This window comes from Cornus florida, unplaced genomic scaffold (genome assembly GCF_030987335.1).
Source record: "Cornus florida cultivar Cherokee Brave unplaced genomic scaffold, ASM3098733v1 CherokeeBrave_3.0.0_Hap2_Chr03, whole genome shotgun sequence".
NCBI classification, from domain to species: Eukaryota; Viridiplantae; Streptophyta; class Magnoliopsida; order Cornales; family Cornaceae; genus Cornus; species Cornus florida.
In genome coordinates, this window is record NW_026775573.1 from 26,301,127 (window position 1) to 26,319,687 (window position 18,561).

Consider the following 18,561-nt stretch of genomic DNA (forward strand, 5'->3'; position numbering starts at 1 on the left):
AGATCAACAATTTATGTCTGATTCATGTTTTAGTTTTTTCTGTTCTGTTTGATCATTGCTATTAGAATGAATTCTGTTACGACAACGCTGCGAATCAAGATTCAAGATAGAAACGTAATCACATTACACATAAAAAAACACAAAGATTTAGCGGGGTTTGGCAAAACCTACATTCATGGTGGAAATCCGACAAAAGTTTTCACTATGCGAAAAATAAGAGATCACAAGTTTCAGCCCCTCACTATTTTTCTCTGTCACTTTATATGTTGCACTCTAAACGCTCTTATATATCGGGTTATGAGAGAGTACTAATCCCCTGAATCCAACGGGTCATTACTACTCGACACCAAATTCGGGACACAACATCACAAATTTCAGTTGCAGAGATCTTAGCGTTATAAATTTTAGGTAAAATTTCAGAGAACACAAAAATTTCAAGGCGTAAACCCGAGTGACCTCATGGAGTAAATTTCATACTTCTAAGCATATTGTTATAAATTTTATTCTCAAACAAGTTAAATAAAACTTGTCATTCCAAGTTAAACTGTAAATTTCAAATTAAATCACTTTAATAGTTAATTTATTGGTATAATCTATTTATCGGTAAAGTGAAAAAAAATCCCCCTATTACATACAAAATGTACAAAAAAAACCCTAAATTTTTTAAATTGAGCAAACAATGACATTTTCTCAATTTGAAGATTAAAATACCTAAAATGCCCTTAAAGTAAAATAAAAAATACTAGAATATACAAATTTTATTAAGGGTATTTTGGGGTTATTATAAAAAAATTGTCAAAATTGACTATAAGTGGGAAATTTGTTACAAATTTTCAAATTATAGGGATGTATATGCACATACTAAATAGCAATAGTGTTTCTTGCATAATTTTTATATAGCAGAGTTTTCTTTTCTTTTTTTTTTTTTTTTTTTTGGGTAAAGTACAACAATACTCCCTAAGGTTTGTTAAAAAGACACACAGATGAAACTTAGCCTATTTTCGCACAGAGACACCCCCTCAAGTTTGATATGGTTGTCAAAGACACCCCAATGGTAATGAATTGACATTTTTGACCTTTGACTTTTATATTGGCTATGAAATGACATTTCTAACCTTAGAAACCTATTCCCATTTCTTTCCTTCTCTTCTGTCCTCTCTGTTCTCTCTTCCTCCACCCCAACACACATATACACACACACATACATATATATACAAATACATATATATATACACACACACACACATATATATATGTATATACAAGCGGCGATAGTGAATGGATCTGCGGCCTTCATCCTTCGATTCCATCGGTGAGCTTACCCAACGCCAGAGTACACAAGTCACGTGTTGGGCTTCACAGAGGCAGTGGCAATAGTTGTTCGACGAGGGCGGCGATGAGTGTTCTCACTGCTCGGTTGATTCTCTATGTTATCGGCAATGACATCAAGACGGCGCTCAAAATTGGAGCCCGGTCTTGATCTATCCCATGACGGCACTCAAAATTGGAGCCATCAGTCAGACGAAGCTTTAAACTACATGACCTAGTTTTGTCCAGCGAGCCCTAAATCCGGTGAAGCCCAATTCAGACCGATGGACCCTAATCATAAAGAGTTCCCGCAACCTAAAAGGAGAGAATGAGGTTTCAATAGATTAAGAGGGATTGCAGAGAACTAGGTGCTTGCGCCGCCTTACAAGAACAAAACAACGTAATTGAAGGGTATGCTGAAAAGGGTACACAAATCTAACTTTGCTTTCTAGATGATTGAGAGGAACTCTTTCCCTCTGTGGCTCATTTCCATCACGCTTATTCCGGCTTGAGCACGTTTTCAGGCAAAGTGGCCTAACCAACGGCGAAATTCAAGACCCGATCTTGGGATTGGGAGGTGGAGGTTGGGCGATCTTGGACTTGGATTGTCAAACAGGTGATCGATATGGGTTTGTTGAGGCGCGAAGATTGGTTGAGGGGGAAGCCATTGAAGTGGGTGGTGGTGGTGACGGTAGGGATGGCAACGGGGCGGAATTGGGGTGGAGTTGGCTAAACCTTACTCCGCCACATTTACAAATCCATTATACTAACTCCGCCCTGGGATAGGTTTATAATTGGTATACCATCCCCGTCCCTACTTCGGGACGGGTTTATAATTGGTATACCATCCCTGCCCCTACTTCGGTAGATAAAATACTGACTTCGTCCTGCATACTCCGTTTAATTGCAGTAAAGTTGAAACTATTGAATTAATTCTTAGACTTGGGATAAAATAGTAAGATCTTGAATCCTTGATTGATTCTTGAAGATTAAATCACATGCACAATTGTGAAATTTTAGTAAATAGTGATTCTAGCGAATATTTAGTCAAAATATATTAATAGACACTTAACTTTTATATATATATATATATATATATATATATATATATATATATATATATATATATATAATTAGGGTCGGGGAGGGGGTTGGGGTCGGGGCATCACTAAATCCGCCCCCGCTCCAAACCCGGTTCGGATTTTCAATTCTTTTACCATATCCGCCCCAAACTCATTTATGGAGCTACCAAATCCACCCCATTAGGAGCGAACTGGGGCAAAAACCCAGCGGGTTGGAGAAAATTGCCATCCCTAGGTGATGGTGTTGGGGCTTTTGAGAAGGTGACGATTAGGGATTTTCAGGAGGAGAGAATAAGGTGAAGTTGTTGGTATTGCCATGGTGTTTTTGAAGTTGCTGACATTGCTATGGTGATAGACCAAAAGCTTGATCCTTCCCTTCTTTTGGAGAGCTCGAAGGTGAAGTCGGTGGTTTGAGGGTGGGGATAGTGGTGGTTGTGGAGTTTAGTGTGGTGGCGGCAACAAAGTCTGGTTATAGGATTGATTGGGTGTTGAGGGTAATTTGGTCATTTAATTATTTTAATATTTTATAATTAAAATTAATAAAATAGTGAATGGTAATGTTGACTTTTCACATGTTTTAAGGCTCTGTTTGGTTTACAAATATCAAAAGGGGATGTCACTGTCCCAAAACAGAGTAAGTTTCATATGGCTGTCCTTTTGGCAAATCTCAGGGGGTGTTGCTGTATTTTATCGTTTATATATTTATTTCCTTTATTTATTACATATTTTTATAAGAGTAGTGACTCACACCAGTTGTAGTGAATTGCCTAACTAAATAATTTTTAATTGATTATTTATACTAAATATAACTAAGTGGAGGACTTTAATTTTATATTTATTGCATAATTGACTAATTAAAAGAGTAGGTCTAATAATTTACTGTAAATATTCCGTGCAAAAATCATTTTCGTGATGAGGTTGAAGGTTTGATTATCAACATAACTAGATTTGAATTGACTTTTGCTACATATTATCAAACAAGTTCAATAATACTTGTCAGTACAAGTCCAGCTGCAAAACTCAAATGGGATGACAATCTTCTGACACAAATACCAAGCAAGCATTTTATATTTTGAAATGTTATACTCCTATCTTAGATCATCCACTAGTCTCTCTTATTGGTACTTAAACATAAGAACTTCAATGGTATAATTTACTTATTTATCAGCCCATTGTTTATTCCATATTTTTTTAATCCGATTGATGATTTGATTATTAACATACTTAATAATTGGTTTGACTTTTGTTATAAACTTTTATTCACAACTAGGGAAAAAAATTTATTCTCAAACAAGTCAATAATAATAATTCTCATTGACTCAGTACAAGTCCAGCTGTGAAACTCAAAATAAATCACTTTAATAGTTTATTGGTATAATTTATTTAATTATCTCCTTTTGTTTATTGAATATTTGTAATGAGAATGAAGACCCAGTTATCAACATATTTATACTCGGATTGACTTTGTTGATTTATTAGATTATTGAATTGGACTGCTTTTGGGTTATTCCTTAATGAATTGGATTCTGATCTTAGTCTAAATTCGATCAATTCACATTAAGATTGTAACTCGAGCGGTTACAACTCAGATCCAACCCAACATATAAAATGTTTAGCATAACACAATCATAACACGCCATCTAACCTTAACTACTCAACCTAGACCCAACCCATTCTTGATATTTTAAAATTCGAGCTGAGATTTTTAAAATAAAATGTTAGTTAATTCAGGTTATCCATATGTCATATTAGATTACTCCCTAACACAAAATTTTAAAAGCTTAATGCAAATTTATAAAACAATTACAAACAGATTTTTAGGAAATTAATTCTCCAAAATGTTAACATACAATAAATTAATATCCAAACCAAAGAAGTTGAAAAGAAAAAAAGTGATCATAATTTGAATATTATATAAAATATGAAAATTCAGGTTTTTATCGGGTTCGAATTGCTCACACCTCAACCCAAGCAAATTTTGCATTGAGATTTTTCAACCCAAACCCAACTCTAATTGTAAAAATTATTGCCAAGCCGGTGAAAATTTGAGCTGGACTCGGATTGAATTCGTGTTGACCTGCCAAGTTGCACCCTATAGTTCACACATACTGTAATGTCTGTGTGTAGTGCAATTTAAAAGTAAAAGAAAAAGATAAAAGAAAATAAAAGAATAGGTGGGACCCACCACCACCACCTTAAGCCCTTAAGACCACATTTGGTCTGTAGCTCTCTTCTCCCGCTGCTCTCTCTCTCACGCCCTTTCTGTTTTTTTTCTTTTCTTTTCTTTTTCAATCAAATTTTAGAACTTAATTTCTCCCTCATTTGTTGGCGGATTAATGTGCCGTTTAAGGCAAAACGAAGCCCACTACGAGCTCTATGCATCCATACGAACAATTCCAAATTTGGTGCCTTCCTTGGAGTTTGAAATTCAAGACCCATTTTAAGGGTTTTGTGCAAAAGTGAGGTAGGGGTTCTTAATTCCCGTTTTTCTTGCTCATATGTGAATTACTCCTCCTAAATTGTTGTAAAGCATGCTTGATTATGAATTAATTGTGTTGTGGATGATGTAGACGTTATATGAGAAGTTGTGATTAAATGGGCTATGTGAATTGTAGGTGAATGTGTTTATTTGGTTAATTTCTTGTCTAATAGTTGATATAAAATGTCTATATTATTGTAAAATTTGTTAGAAATGATATGTGATGGCATATGTAATTTTTCCTCAATATTTGTAGAGTATGTTCAAATGTGAAATATAAAATCCCTTAATTCTATGGCATTGTGAAAGCAAGACATACATGCATACCATGGGTCATGATTGGGAAAATTGTTTTGAAATGAAAAGGGGGGATTTTGGGAAAGTGTTTGATGAAAAGTGTTTTATGAAAACCCGGTCACCACGGGGGTACCAAAGGGCCGGAGTGTTAAAATAGCCTAGAGGGAACTAGGGAGTCGCCCTAGGGTGATTGAGCTAGCTGGGCCCCATAATGACGCCGCGGGGGTACCAAGGGTCAGGGACACTAGCCAATCTTTCTCTCGTGTCGCTGCGGGGTCACCAAAGGGCGGGTTATATTAACAGTTTGAAAATGATGATTTTTGAGATGTGAAAATAGGGAGCGACATCGACATGCATTGCATTCCCATTACATTATATTGTTTATATTTGAGTTGATTGTTAAGTGATATGATCCCGGCATAATATGATCCCCATTCCCATTGGTCTATTCCTTGGTTGATTTCACTGGGACACAAGAGGCGTGTCTTAAGTGCTACCTACTGAGCTTTATGCATACCCTATTATTTAATAAATTTTTTTTAGGAAACGGGAAAGAAGTGGCGGATGACTTTCCACCACAGGCTTAATTTGGATTAGAAGACCTTTTTGCTATTTTTGTATTAAGTCCTATATTTTTTGTAAAATCTTAGTTTGTTATATTTGGTATAGAGATTTGTGAACTCTTATTATTGTAATTATATTTATGGACATTTGATATTAATCTTGTATTTTGGGACTGTAATTATGGTATCTGGATGATATAGTATGTGGTTGTACCACTATAGAATGAACTAAGTTAAAGCATGATGAATGGATGAAAGGGATATTGGAATGTATTATATGATATTTGTGTTGGGACAGGTTTAAAATTCTTTTAAACAGGTTGTGGTAGGCCCATTTTTGAGGGGAGGTCATACCGAATTTTTTTTTATGGTAACCGTTTAGAGTCATTACAAATTTGGTATCAGAGCGATGGTTCGAATACCATTAGGACGACGGGTAGAGACTTACCTAGGATTGTCTGGGAAGTCATTTGCATTGTTATTTCCTTATTTGCAAAAGTGTTTTGCTATATGAAAAAGCATGCTTAACTGCTTACGTGCTTATGTGCTTATATGCTTATATTAATGTATTCATTGCATAGTATTACATGCTAAATGTTTGTACAGTATATTTTTGCGTTGGGTTGTTCACAGTTGGACCTTAGTGTTATCGTTATTGAATTGTTTCCTTTGTTTTATAGAACGATGTCACGGCGTGAGGAAACCAGGGAAGTTGGCCCTAGACCGACTAGGGGTGATGTTGGTGAGAGCTCCAGCTCCAATCCGGAGGAGCTAAATAATGAGGACACACTTCTTAGGGACTTGATTCCCCCGAAAGTTTTCCCCACAAATAGGGATAATGTTGAAGCACCCGTAGAAGTGAGTGAAGGTTCTGTGGCACTGGAGTTGAATCGTTTGTTGCAAAATTCCGTGAGGGCAACGATTGCTGCTCTGTCACAATCGGCACCACAACCTACAGTTCAAGTTGAGGAGACGCCAGCTCAGAAGCGTCTCAAAATCATTAAGGGGTTTTCTCGGCTGATGCCGGTTATGTTTGAAGGCGGTGCGGATCCAATGGCATCAGATGACTACCTGGATCAAGTTGAGACTCAACTAATTTCAATGGATGTGATGGAGGATCATTTGAAGATCATCCTAGCTACTTATAAATTTGCTAAGGATGCCAAACTATAGTGGCAGTCGGTTTCAAATCGATACAAGGTGGAGGAGATGAGTTGGGACAAGTTCAAGGAATTGTTTTATGAAAAGTACTTTCCGCTTTCCAAAATATGGGAATTACAAAACCAGTTTCATAACCTTATTCAAGGGAGCATGTCAGTGGCGGAATATGAGAACAAGTTCACTTCACTTTCTCGCTTTGCTCCAGAAATGGTGAGAGATGAAGTTAACAAAACTCGGAAGTTTGTTTCTAGTCTTAATGATCAGATGAGGCCGTTGATCATGGCACAGTTCATTAAGGTTTATTCTGAAGTAGTGGAAAGGGCTTTGATGCTGGAGGCTGATAATAAAGAGAAGGATGCAAGAAGAGAGCAGTTGAAGTAAAAGAGGGGTGCAGGGCCATCTTCAGAGGGATCTTCTTTGAAAAGGAACAAAAGTGGTTCATTTTAGTTTCAGAGGCAGCAGTCTGCACGATCCACTCCTATCACTCCTTTGCCAGCTGGGTCTGATAGGAGTGGAGTTGTTTGTTTTCAGTGCCAACAGCCTGGACATTACAAGTCCAGATATCCTATGAACTCGACCACAGTTTCTGTGCCATCGAGAGCTTGTTATGGGTGTGGTCAGCAAGGCCATCTGATCCAGGATTGTCCTACTCGAGGAGCAGGCACCGGTAGTGGCAGAAGGTCACAGCAGAGGCCATCACAATCGGCTACAGTTCAGTTAGGTTTCAGACCACCGCCACCACCACAGCCTGCCGTGTCTTCTCAGGGTTCACGACTAGCAAGGAGAGATACTCCAACTGTGTTGGCACAACAGTCTGGTGTTCAGATTAGTAGTTCACAGGCATAGGCACCGCAGGGACGTGTCTTTGCATTTGCACCGACTGATACATCTCCTGGATCTTCAGTTCTCCGAGGTATATTTCCAGTGCTTGGTTCTTGGGCCTGTGTTTTGTTTGACTCTGGTGTATCTCATTCTTTTATTTCATCATCATTTGCACTTGCATCGGGGTTAGAGGTCAGTTTCATGGATCGAGCATTGTATGTTGATACGCCAGTTGGGGTTTCAGTGTCTTTGAGCCGAGTTGTGAGGGATTGTTCCATTGTGATAGCTGGAATTTGTGTTTGACCTTATCTTCTTAGAGATGACTAGCTTTGATGTCATTCTCGGGATGGATTGGTTAGCTTCCTTTCATGCCACGATCGACTGTTTTAGAGGGAGAGTCACAGTTTGCACTTTTGAGGGAGACTGTTTCTTTTTCGTGGGAGATCGGAGTGATTCCCATATTTCATCATTTTATGGAGTTTGTGGACGGAGTCGTGGTGATTATTTCTTGGCTAGTCTTCTAACCGAAGAAGATGATGTTGTGAAAGAGGGTTACCCTATAGTTGTTCGTGATTTTCTGGATGTGTTTCCGGATGATTTGACAGAGTTGCCTCCACACCGAGAAGTGGAGTTCTCTATTGAGTTAATGCCAGGTACTGCGCCGATTTCTATGGCACCGTATCGTATGGCACCAGTTGAATTGGAAGAATTAAAGAGGCAGCTTGATGAATTGAGAATGAAATGTTTCATCCGATCGAGTGTGTCACCATAGGGCGCACCAGTCTTGTTTGCTAAGAAAAAAGATGGTTCTTTGAGGTTGTGCATCGATTATCGGAAGTAGAATCATGCCACCATCAAGAACAAGTATCCTTTGCTAAGGATAGATAATTTGTTTGATCAGTTGAGAGGAGCCAGTTGTTTTTCGAAGATTGACTTGAGGTCAGGCTATTATCAGCTGCGGGTCAGGGATGAAGATATCCCAAAGACGGCGTTTCGTAGTCGGTATGGACATTATGAGTTCCTTGTTATGCCATTTGGCTTGACTAATTCACCAGCGGCATTCATGGACTTGATGAACCACGTCTTTCACGATTACTTGGACCAGTTTATGGTAGTTTTCATGGATGACATTCTCGTGTATTCACAATCTCAGGAGGAGCATGAGGTCCATTTGAGTATTGTTTTACAGATTTTGCAGCAGCACCGATTGTATGCCAAATATGAGAAATGTGAGTTTTGGCTACAGGAGGTAAAATTTTTGGGGCATGTTGTTTCAGAAGATGGAGTGTCAGTAGATCCATCAAAGATTAAAGCTGTTTTGAATTGGAAGCACAAGAATGTGTTTGAGATCCGTAGTTTTCTTGGTCTAGCGGGTTATTACCAGAGATTTGTGAAAGATTTCTCCCGTTTGGCAGCGTCTATGACCCGTTTAACCCGGAAAGGGATTAAGTTTGCATGGAATGAAGCCTATGAGTCATCTTTCCAGGAATTGAAGACAAAGTTAACTACGGCTCCAGTGTTGGTGATACCTGAGCGTGGCTTAGGTTATGTAATCTATTGTGATGTTTCACGTGATGGCTTGGGATGTGTAGTGATGCAGGATGGTAGAGTAATAACTTATGGGTCTCGACAGTTGAAGACTCATAAGTACAACTACCCTACTCATGATCTAGAGTTGGCGGTAGTTGTGTTTGCTTTGAAGTATTGGAGACACTACTTGTATGGTGAGAGATTCGAGGTATACTCGGATCATAAAAGTCTCAAGTACCTTTTCTCCCAAAAGGACTTGAATAACAGACAGAAACGATGGGTTGAATTCTTAGAAGATTAGAATTTTGACTTGCAGTATCATCCGGGCAAGGCAAATGTGGTAGCAGATGCCTTAAGCGGGAAATCTCGTGGAACTTTGGCTAGTCTGGCCATTCGGAAGTGGAAGATGCTTGAAGATCTGGCAGAGATGGGATTATAGTGTTTTGATGATGATGTTTACAGTGAGTCGGCATTCTTATTTAGTCTTGTGGCTCAGCCTACTCTTGTTGTACGAGTGATTGAGTCACAAAGACAGGACCCTGATTTAGATGTCATTCATGCTTTGATCTCCAGTGGTGAGACAGTGAAAGATTGGGCCTTGCATGCAGATGGGGGTCTACGGTTCAGGGGTTTGTTGGTAGTTCCCATATGTTATCGTGAGGACATCTTACGGGAGTTTCACACTTCTTGCTTTGCAGTTTATCCGGGTGGTACCAAAAATGTATCACAATTTGAGACGTCAGTATTGGTGGAACGGGATGAAGAAAGATGTTGCACAGTTTGTGACTAGATGTTTTTCCTGTCAGCAGGTGAAGGCCGAGCATCAGAGACCAGCCGGTTTATTGCAACCATTGCCTGTAACGCAGTGGAAATGGGAACATATCGCTATAGATTTTGTGATAGGTCTTCCAAGGTCACAGAGTGGCAATGAAGCCGTATGGGTCATCATTGACAGGTTGACCAAAACGGCTCACTTTTTGCCTATTAAGGCAACAGACGATGCAGAGAAGCTTGGTGTTCTTTATGTGAAAGAGATTGTAAGGTTGCATGGAGTTCCAGTAACCATTGTTTCAGATAGGGATGCCAAGTTCACTTCGAAGTTCTAGGAAGGACTTCAGGTAGCATTTGGCTCAGCGTTGCATCTGAGTACGGCATTCCATCCACAGACTAACGGTCAGTCGGAGCGTACTATCCAGATTTTGGAGGATATGCTTCGGGCATGTGTGCTTGATTTGGGTGGTAGTTGGGAGGATCACCTTCCACTTATTGAGTTTGCCTATAACAACAGTTATCAGGCGAGCATTCAGATGGCTCCATTTGAGGCGTTGCATGGTAGACCTTGTAGGTCTCTTGTTTGTTGGACTGAGGTAGGCGAGACAGCCGCCTTAGGACCCGACATTGTATTCAAGATTATTGAGAAGATTAAGTTGATAAGACAGAGGTTACTTACAGCTCAGAGCTGACAGATGAGTTATGCGGATAAGCGGAGACGACCGTTATCCTTTGAGGTGGGAGACCATGTTTTTCTACGGGTTTCTCCACGGAAGGGATTGATGAGATTCGGGAAAAGTGGCAAGGTGTCGCCATGATTCATTGGACCGTTTGAGATTTTGGATTGTGTAGGAGAGGTTGCCTACAGACTTGCTATGCCGCCACAGTTGGACAGGGTCCACAATGTTTTCCATATATCAATGTTACAGAAGTACGAGCCAGATCCATCTCACATTTTGAGTTAGGTTGATGTAGACATTGATGAGGATATTTCCTACAAGGAAGGACCAGTTCAGATTCTTGACACACAACAGAAGGTGTTGAGGAACAAGACGATACCAATGGTGAAAGTCCTTTAGAGACACAATGGAGTCGAGGAGGCTACTTGGGAGCTTAAACAAGAGGTTCATTCCAAGTACCTAGCGTTGTTCTCTTCCTCAGGTATGTCTTGATTTCGGGGATGAAATCTTTTAAAGTTAGGGAGAATGTAATGTCTGTGTGTAGTGCAATTTAAAAGTAAAAGAAAAAAATAAAAGAAAATAAAAGAATAGGTGGGACCCACCACCACCACCTTAAGCCCTTAAGACCACATTTGGTCTGTATGTCTCTTCTCCCGCTGCTCTCTCTCTCTCACGCCCTTTCTGTTTTTTCTTTTCTTTTCTTTTTCAATCAAATTTTAGAACTTAATTTCTCCCTCATTTCTTGGCGGATTAAGGTGCCGTTTGAGGCAAAACGAAGCCCACTACGAGCTCTACGCATCCATACGTACAATTCCAGATTTGGTGCCCTCATTGGAGTTCGAAATTCAAGACCCATTTTAAGGGTTTTGTGCAAAAGTGAGGTAGGGGTTCTTAATTCCCGTTTTTCTTGCTCATATGTGAATTACTCCTCCTAAATTGTTGTAAAGCATGCTTGATTATGAATTAATTGTCTTGTGGATGATGTAGATGTTATATGAGAAGTTGTGATAAATAGGCTATGTGAATTGTAGGTGAATGTGTTTATTTGGTTAATTTCTTGTCTAATAGTTGATATAACATGTCTATATTGTTGTAAAATTTGTTAGAAATGATATGTGATGGCATGTGTAATTTTTCCTCAATATTTGTAGAGTATGTTCAAATGTGAAATATAAAATTCCTTAATTCTATGGCATTGTGAAAGTAAGACATACATGCATACCATGGGTCATGATTGGGAAGATTGTTTTGAAATGAAAAAATAAGGATTTTAGGAAAGTGATGAAAACCCGGTCGCCGCGGGGGTACCAAAGGGCCGAAGTGTTAAAATAGCCTAGAGGGAACTAGGAAGTCGCCCTAGCGTGGTTGAGCTAGCTGGACCCCATAATGACGCCGCGAGGGTACCAAGGGTCAGGGACACTAGCCAATCTTTCTCTCGTGTCGCTGCGGGGTCACCAAAGGGCGGGTTATATTAGCAATTTGAAAGTGATGATTTTTGAGATGTGAAAATGGGGAGCGACATCGACATGCATTGCATTCCCATTACATCATATTGTTTATATTTGAGTTGATTGTTAAGTGATATGATCTCGGCATAATATGATCCCCATTCCTATTGGTCTATTCCTTGGTTGATTTCTCTGGGACACAAGAGGCTTGTCTTAAGTGCTACCTACTGAGCTTTATGCTCACCTTATTATTTAATAAAAAAATTTCAGGAAACGGGAAAGAAGTGGCGGATGACTTTCCATCACAGGCTTAATTTGGATTAGAAGACCTTTTTGCTATTTTTGTATTAAGTCCTATATTTTTTGTAAAATCTTAGTTTGTTATATTTGGTATAGAGATTTGTGAACTCTTATTATTGTAATTATATTTATAGAAATTTGATATTAATCTTTTTTTATTGGGACTGTAATTATGGTATCTGGATGATATAGTATGTGGTTGTACCACTATAGAATGAACTAAGTTAAAGCATGATGAATGGATGAAAGGGATGTTGGAATGTATTATATGATATTTGTGTTTGGACATGTTTAAAATTCTTTTAAACATGTTGTGGTAAGCCCATTTTTTAGGGAAGATCATGCCGATTTTTTTTTTTATGGTAACCGTTTAGGGTCGTTACACATACCCTACTCAGTACTGCAGTGTGAATTGCCATATCGAACTCTGTTTCCCCACCAACTGATCCAAGGCAATTACTGTAGCTTAGTCATTTGCGGTCCTGGGATGACTTCATTTATATAAATCATTCTGACATTTGTGCCAAACATGCCACAATCTTATGATATCACTCATTTCAGCAACATCTGCATGCCGTATAACAGGACCCCATAGTAAAAATGACCAAATGGCTCTCAACAGCCATTTGCATTCTTTTACAATACCATTTGCAAGCCTTCATGCCTTCAACAGCATATATATATATATATATATATATATATATACACACACACCCCAAAGGTAGAGGAGAGCTTATACCGTCTGGACTAGAGATAAAATACCTCGTGCATTTTTTTTATCAAGAATGACTTAAGTGCAGTCTATGCTGGGATTGGGATCATTCTATGAATTTTTACAATAAAGTGCAAAATCCTTAAACCATAGAATTTCTTTCTTCATTTCTGTTTACATTATGGATACTAAGGATATCCTGCTGCGATGGGATGAATTGGAAACCTCACCTTGGACATTTAGTTCCAAGGGGAAAGGATACTCGTTGAGGAGTAGGACTTTGCGGCAAATCTGTTTTCTGTTCTTGGGAAATGTTGGGATTGGGATCAGCATCTTCTTCATCCTCCTCCATTTCTTCCACTGCCTGACCAGTTGGTTATTTTTTATTTTTTATTTTATTTTTTTTTTGATAACCCAGAACTCCCTAAGGCAGCGCCCTTCGAATCCACCCCCATGGTGCCAAATTGGGGATACTGCGGTGACCAGTTTGCTTCTTTGGGATTGGAAGTTGGTAGTTAGGGCTCATCAATGTATCATGTTCAGGGGGGAATGGGATTCCAGGCCCGGCTATCAACTTCAGCAATGAGATTTTGTTCCTGTTTCTTGCCAACTCTAGCAATACCTGATGAATGGTTAAGTTAGATATGTTATTGAACTTTCAACACAGACAGACAAACACATATACAGAAACACACACACAGTTTCTAAGCAACTTGGGTCGTGAAAAGAATACAACAGTAAAACAAAATTAACAATAATACCTGTGCCTGTCTATAATAATAATTACAACAACAACAACTGTAGTCTGTATCTAGAGCCTACACTACCTGAAAATCATCAGCACTAAATCCAACTGTCAGGAAGAGATTGGATGGTTTATCAGCACAAGCACAACAATGATACATACCATCACATTTGATCATATATAAAGTACCAATTGATAGTAAACACGAGAGAGAACCAAAGAAAAAAAAACGAAAAATCATAAAAAATTATTGTTAGACAATCACCTTGAGAGCAAAGATAGTAATTAAGTTCCTGCTTTATGAGAACTTGCAATCAGAAAATTAGTATGTTCTGTAACCAATCATCAATTCTTCCAACATCTAGATTCCACTTAGTACCCAAATTTCAGCACAACAATGATACAGAATATTATTGTAATAAATAAATAAATAAATGTCAATCAATGGTAAACATGAGATAGAACAAGAGAAAAAGATATTGGACGAATTTAGTTCTTGTTAGGAATTATGTCTCAAATTCCCATTATTATTAGTTTCTATTTTAGAGTGTATTTCTTATGGTAATTTCTTATAGAGACATGAATTGGGCTCTAAGAAATTGTAATCCGTGGATGTAACTCTGATTTTGGGTGAACCACGTATATATCTTGTGTTGTGGTTTGAATTGTTGTTTTCTTCTTCTTCTTTTTTTCTTTTTTTTTTTTTGCTTTCGCTGTGCCCCCAACAGTTCTTTGCAACAGAAAATCATTCATTGCAACTTCAGAAGTTATATAGAAAGAAAAAGGTAAAATGTAGTTCTGCATTCAACATTGACAAAAATTGAAGAATCACATTACCTCTCGTGATGGAGATTGTGAGAAGCTAAAATTGACTTTGGACTGAATTGCAAGCTTGACATCATCACAGTCAATTGCAGCCTTCCCAGCATACTCTGAGTAGACCTGTGCATCTGACAGAAAAACAACAACATATCGGTACCACAGTTATAGGAATTGGTGTACAACACGAGATGTCATAGTAATCGACACCCATTGATTTTAGCAATGTTTTAACAATCTTTGCATCCCTTGGCAAATCCTCATCTCACTCTTCCATTTTCTTTTACTGTACCTTTTTCCTGTATCAAATGCCAATTTTTGCAGTTCACTAAGCAACTACTCACAAGGCACTGTCAAGCTATTTTCAACAAAGCATATCCTAAATTAGTCTAGTTGTATAGAACTCAGAAAAAGAAAAAGTGTGTCAAGTTAATATAGAAAAATTCATTAATTCATTAAATTGGACTAAACTACCAAATAACTATTCACTGAATCTGTAAAACTCTTGTTATTCAGTAATAAGACTAACCCAGACTATAAGAATACAAATTTGTAAAGTATGTGCATAAAGATGAACCATTAGTAAAGACTAAAGACTGCAGGCTATTACAGAACCCAAGTTTATCTAGTCGATGTCTTGATGTAACTATTTTGTCAAGACAGTACTACAGGTAGGACTGTCAATGGATTTGATCCCACCCTGAGCATTCGGTTAATCTGTCAAATATAACATGTGTTTGTCATTATATAATATTTATGAATTCTTTTTCCTTTTCATATTATCCAGTATATATTCCGCTTACACAAGGTACTGGAAGAGGAAGACTTGACCTGAACTTTCGCATTATTTTGTAAAGTGACTGCTCTAATCCTCAAACCTGTGTTAATAAATCCAGTAATTTCTAAAACCCCTTAAATTTAAATTTAGGGTGAAATACAAAGCACACCTCTAAAGTTTACATTTTGTGTCAATAACACCCTTATCCTTTATTTTGGGAACATAAGTTCTAATTGTTTTAAAAAATGTCGCAAAGAAGTACTTGCCGTCATTTATCTGTTAGGAGATGACCGTTTCGCAGTCATGTTCATTGCACTTGACATTTTTAACATATAAAAACCCAAAAACACCCATGCTCTCATCTTCCTCTCTCTCTCTACTCCCCGCTTCCTCTCTTTGTGGAGTCTCTCTCTCCCTATTGTCTCTCTCTCGGACAACTTTCTCTTAATCTCTCTCCCTCTCTCTCTCTCTCTCTCCAGTTTGCAACAATTCATCATTGATTTACCAATCAGATAAAAAAATATAAAAAAATTAAAAGTATCAGATTTTAATAATTTTATTATATAACGGGTTTTAATGATACTTTGGGCAAAACAATATTTGTCCGGACATCATGTTGTTGATAAAGCGAAGGTTGGTGTGGAATAGAATCCAGTGGATTGGGAAAAACCATATTTGGGAGACAAAAAAAAAAATTATTCCGGATCATGGATACCAAGTTAGAGGGTCATTACCCTCAGAAAGTAGCCTATGCAGCTGCTACCCTTGCCTTACAATGCCTAAGCACTGAGCCTAAATCCAGGAGGTTTTAGAAGCACTAGAGCAACTCCAAACACCAAAGTATTTAGCCAAGCATTCCCAACTGGAGCATCAGATTGTTTCTGATAACATTGTAACCAATTTTTTTATCTTATTTTTTTCAAGGTCGCCTCCTTTTATGGTGGTTTTTCAAGCTCACCTCCTTTCATGGTTGTGAGAGTCTCTCAGAGAATTGCTCAGAGTGGAAGAATAGTGATTAATAGGTGCACAAAACCCATTATTTTATGCACTCAAATATATATTTTATTAGTATTTTATATTATTTTTATGTTTTATAGATGTAAATTCCAGAATGAGAGAAAAAGAAGCAAAAATAGCATAAATGTGATCATTTATGGCTGCAGAAAGGATTAGAGTTTATACCTGAAAAAGAACACCATAAGCAATGTAGGAGAGATGGTCGACTGGTTAACCAACTTCACAATAGGTTTCAAGTTCAAGACTTGGTTGAAGTGCAATTCTTCTATTTTTTTATGGGTAAAGTGCAAAAAATACCCCTGATGTCTACTTTTCCTAGCACTTTTACCTCTTATTTAAAAAAGTGTACAAAAAACACCCTTATTCTTTGCATATTGTGCAAAAATAACCCCAAATAAAAAAATTAACATAAATTAATGCTATAATGCCCATTTTACCCTTTTACATTTCCAAAAAAACCCATACCAAACTCCCCCTTCTAGAATTTCCTCCTGCTCTTAGATCTCCTCTCCTCATCACACCACGGCTAGGTTCCCTTATTTTTGACCCTTGAACTCCCATACGGAATTGGAACAGGATCTGCCGCACCTTCTTACCATCAGTCCTTCCATGGCCTTCTTATAGGCGTACGGTATATATATACACATATAAAACACATATATATATACATATGGTTTTCTGCGCTTAAATTAATTTTTTGTGGATTTGCAATAGGGAGTTCAGATGGGGGCTCATCGGGAAACATGGGGACAAGGGGCTTTGACGTGAACCTGATGCCGCCGTAGTTGTGGTGTCATGGATTTTTGCAGTTACAGAGGCCGCGAATCAGATGGTGGAAATAGGAGGGACGACGGCGGGAAATGACGTAGTCGACAAGATGAGAACAGTGTGGCGGTCCCGCCGAATGATGAACGAAGAAGCAGTTCACCGCCGGTCATCACTTCACCCGATTTTCTAACCAGATTCGCACTCCATCTCATCGCCGCTTCAAACACCAAATTGGGTGAAGTGTGTGTCTGTTAAAACTTAAAAGCTAGATTAATCAGAGCCATTTGATTTTGTTCTTTATTCATTGAATTTAACTGATTCAAACCCATGGCTAATCTGGGTCTATTTGAAGAGTCTTGTTCCTACAAAAACAGTGTCCAAACTGCAAGTCCCCAGAGTTTTATGCTGATCGTGAAACTGAAGCCCAAGAAACCGAACTGGGTTTCGCAGAGGTGGGCCGAAGAAGTCGCCAGAGCTTGGCTAAACTTGAGCTTTCCGTTTTTCAATCGAGCTGCCGAGTCTTTCAAGATTGCCGAACTTCCAAACAATACTCTCGCCGGAACTGGATCAGTTCAGTCATGTCGTTCGTTGTTGCCGAATATTCAATTCGTGCTCACCCTTGAATCCTTTCTCGTCGATCCTCTCACAGCCACCGGAACAATTTAGTGTAATTTTGGATTTCGCTGCTGAAAAGTGGAGTTCGATGAAACCGTTCCAAGATTTTCTCTCACCAGCTTCAATGGAGGTTTTAAGTGACCGACAATTTGGGAATTTTTTTTTGAAGAAGATGGTTTTGGGTACCCATTTTAGTCATTTCACATAATTTTGTTTTTTTATATATTTTATAAAATATGTAACTAAGGGCATTTTAGTTCAATTTTATCTTAAATGAGTAAGGAGGACCTATTTGCACAAATGTCATAGTTTAGGAGTATTTTTTGCACGAGAGGAGTACAATATGTACTGTATGCATACTTCGGGAGTATTTTCTACACTTCACTCATTTTTTTATACATGGCGAGTCAAATTCAAAATTGGAGGCTCCATCAAATCAGCAACAAATATCAGTTCAAAAAGGAAATGAGCAGGATTTTAGGAAGATATTGATTTTATTTTATTTTCCCTCCTGTAATTTGATTTTTAAATATTTTTCTTTGTCCTTCCTAAGTGTTTCCTTCTAAACTCTATAAATAGGGATTCTTCGAAGGAGGAAGAGATGTGTATAGAGTGAGGGAAAAAAGTGAGAGAGTGAAACAGAGAGCTTGCTCCATTCCACGTGTA

General features: G+C 38.2%; 1 pseudogene; it reads right to left on the reverse strand.

The window, feature by feature from the left end:
* Nucleotides 1–13,127: 13,127 nt before the first annotated feature.
* LOC132300017 (transcription initiation factor TFIID subunit 9-like) lies at nt 13,128–14,994 on the reverse strand (annotated as a pseudogene).
* Between the last annotated feature and the right edge of the window lie 3,567 nt (nt 14,995–18,561).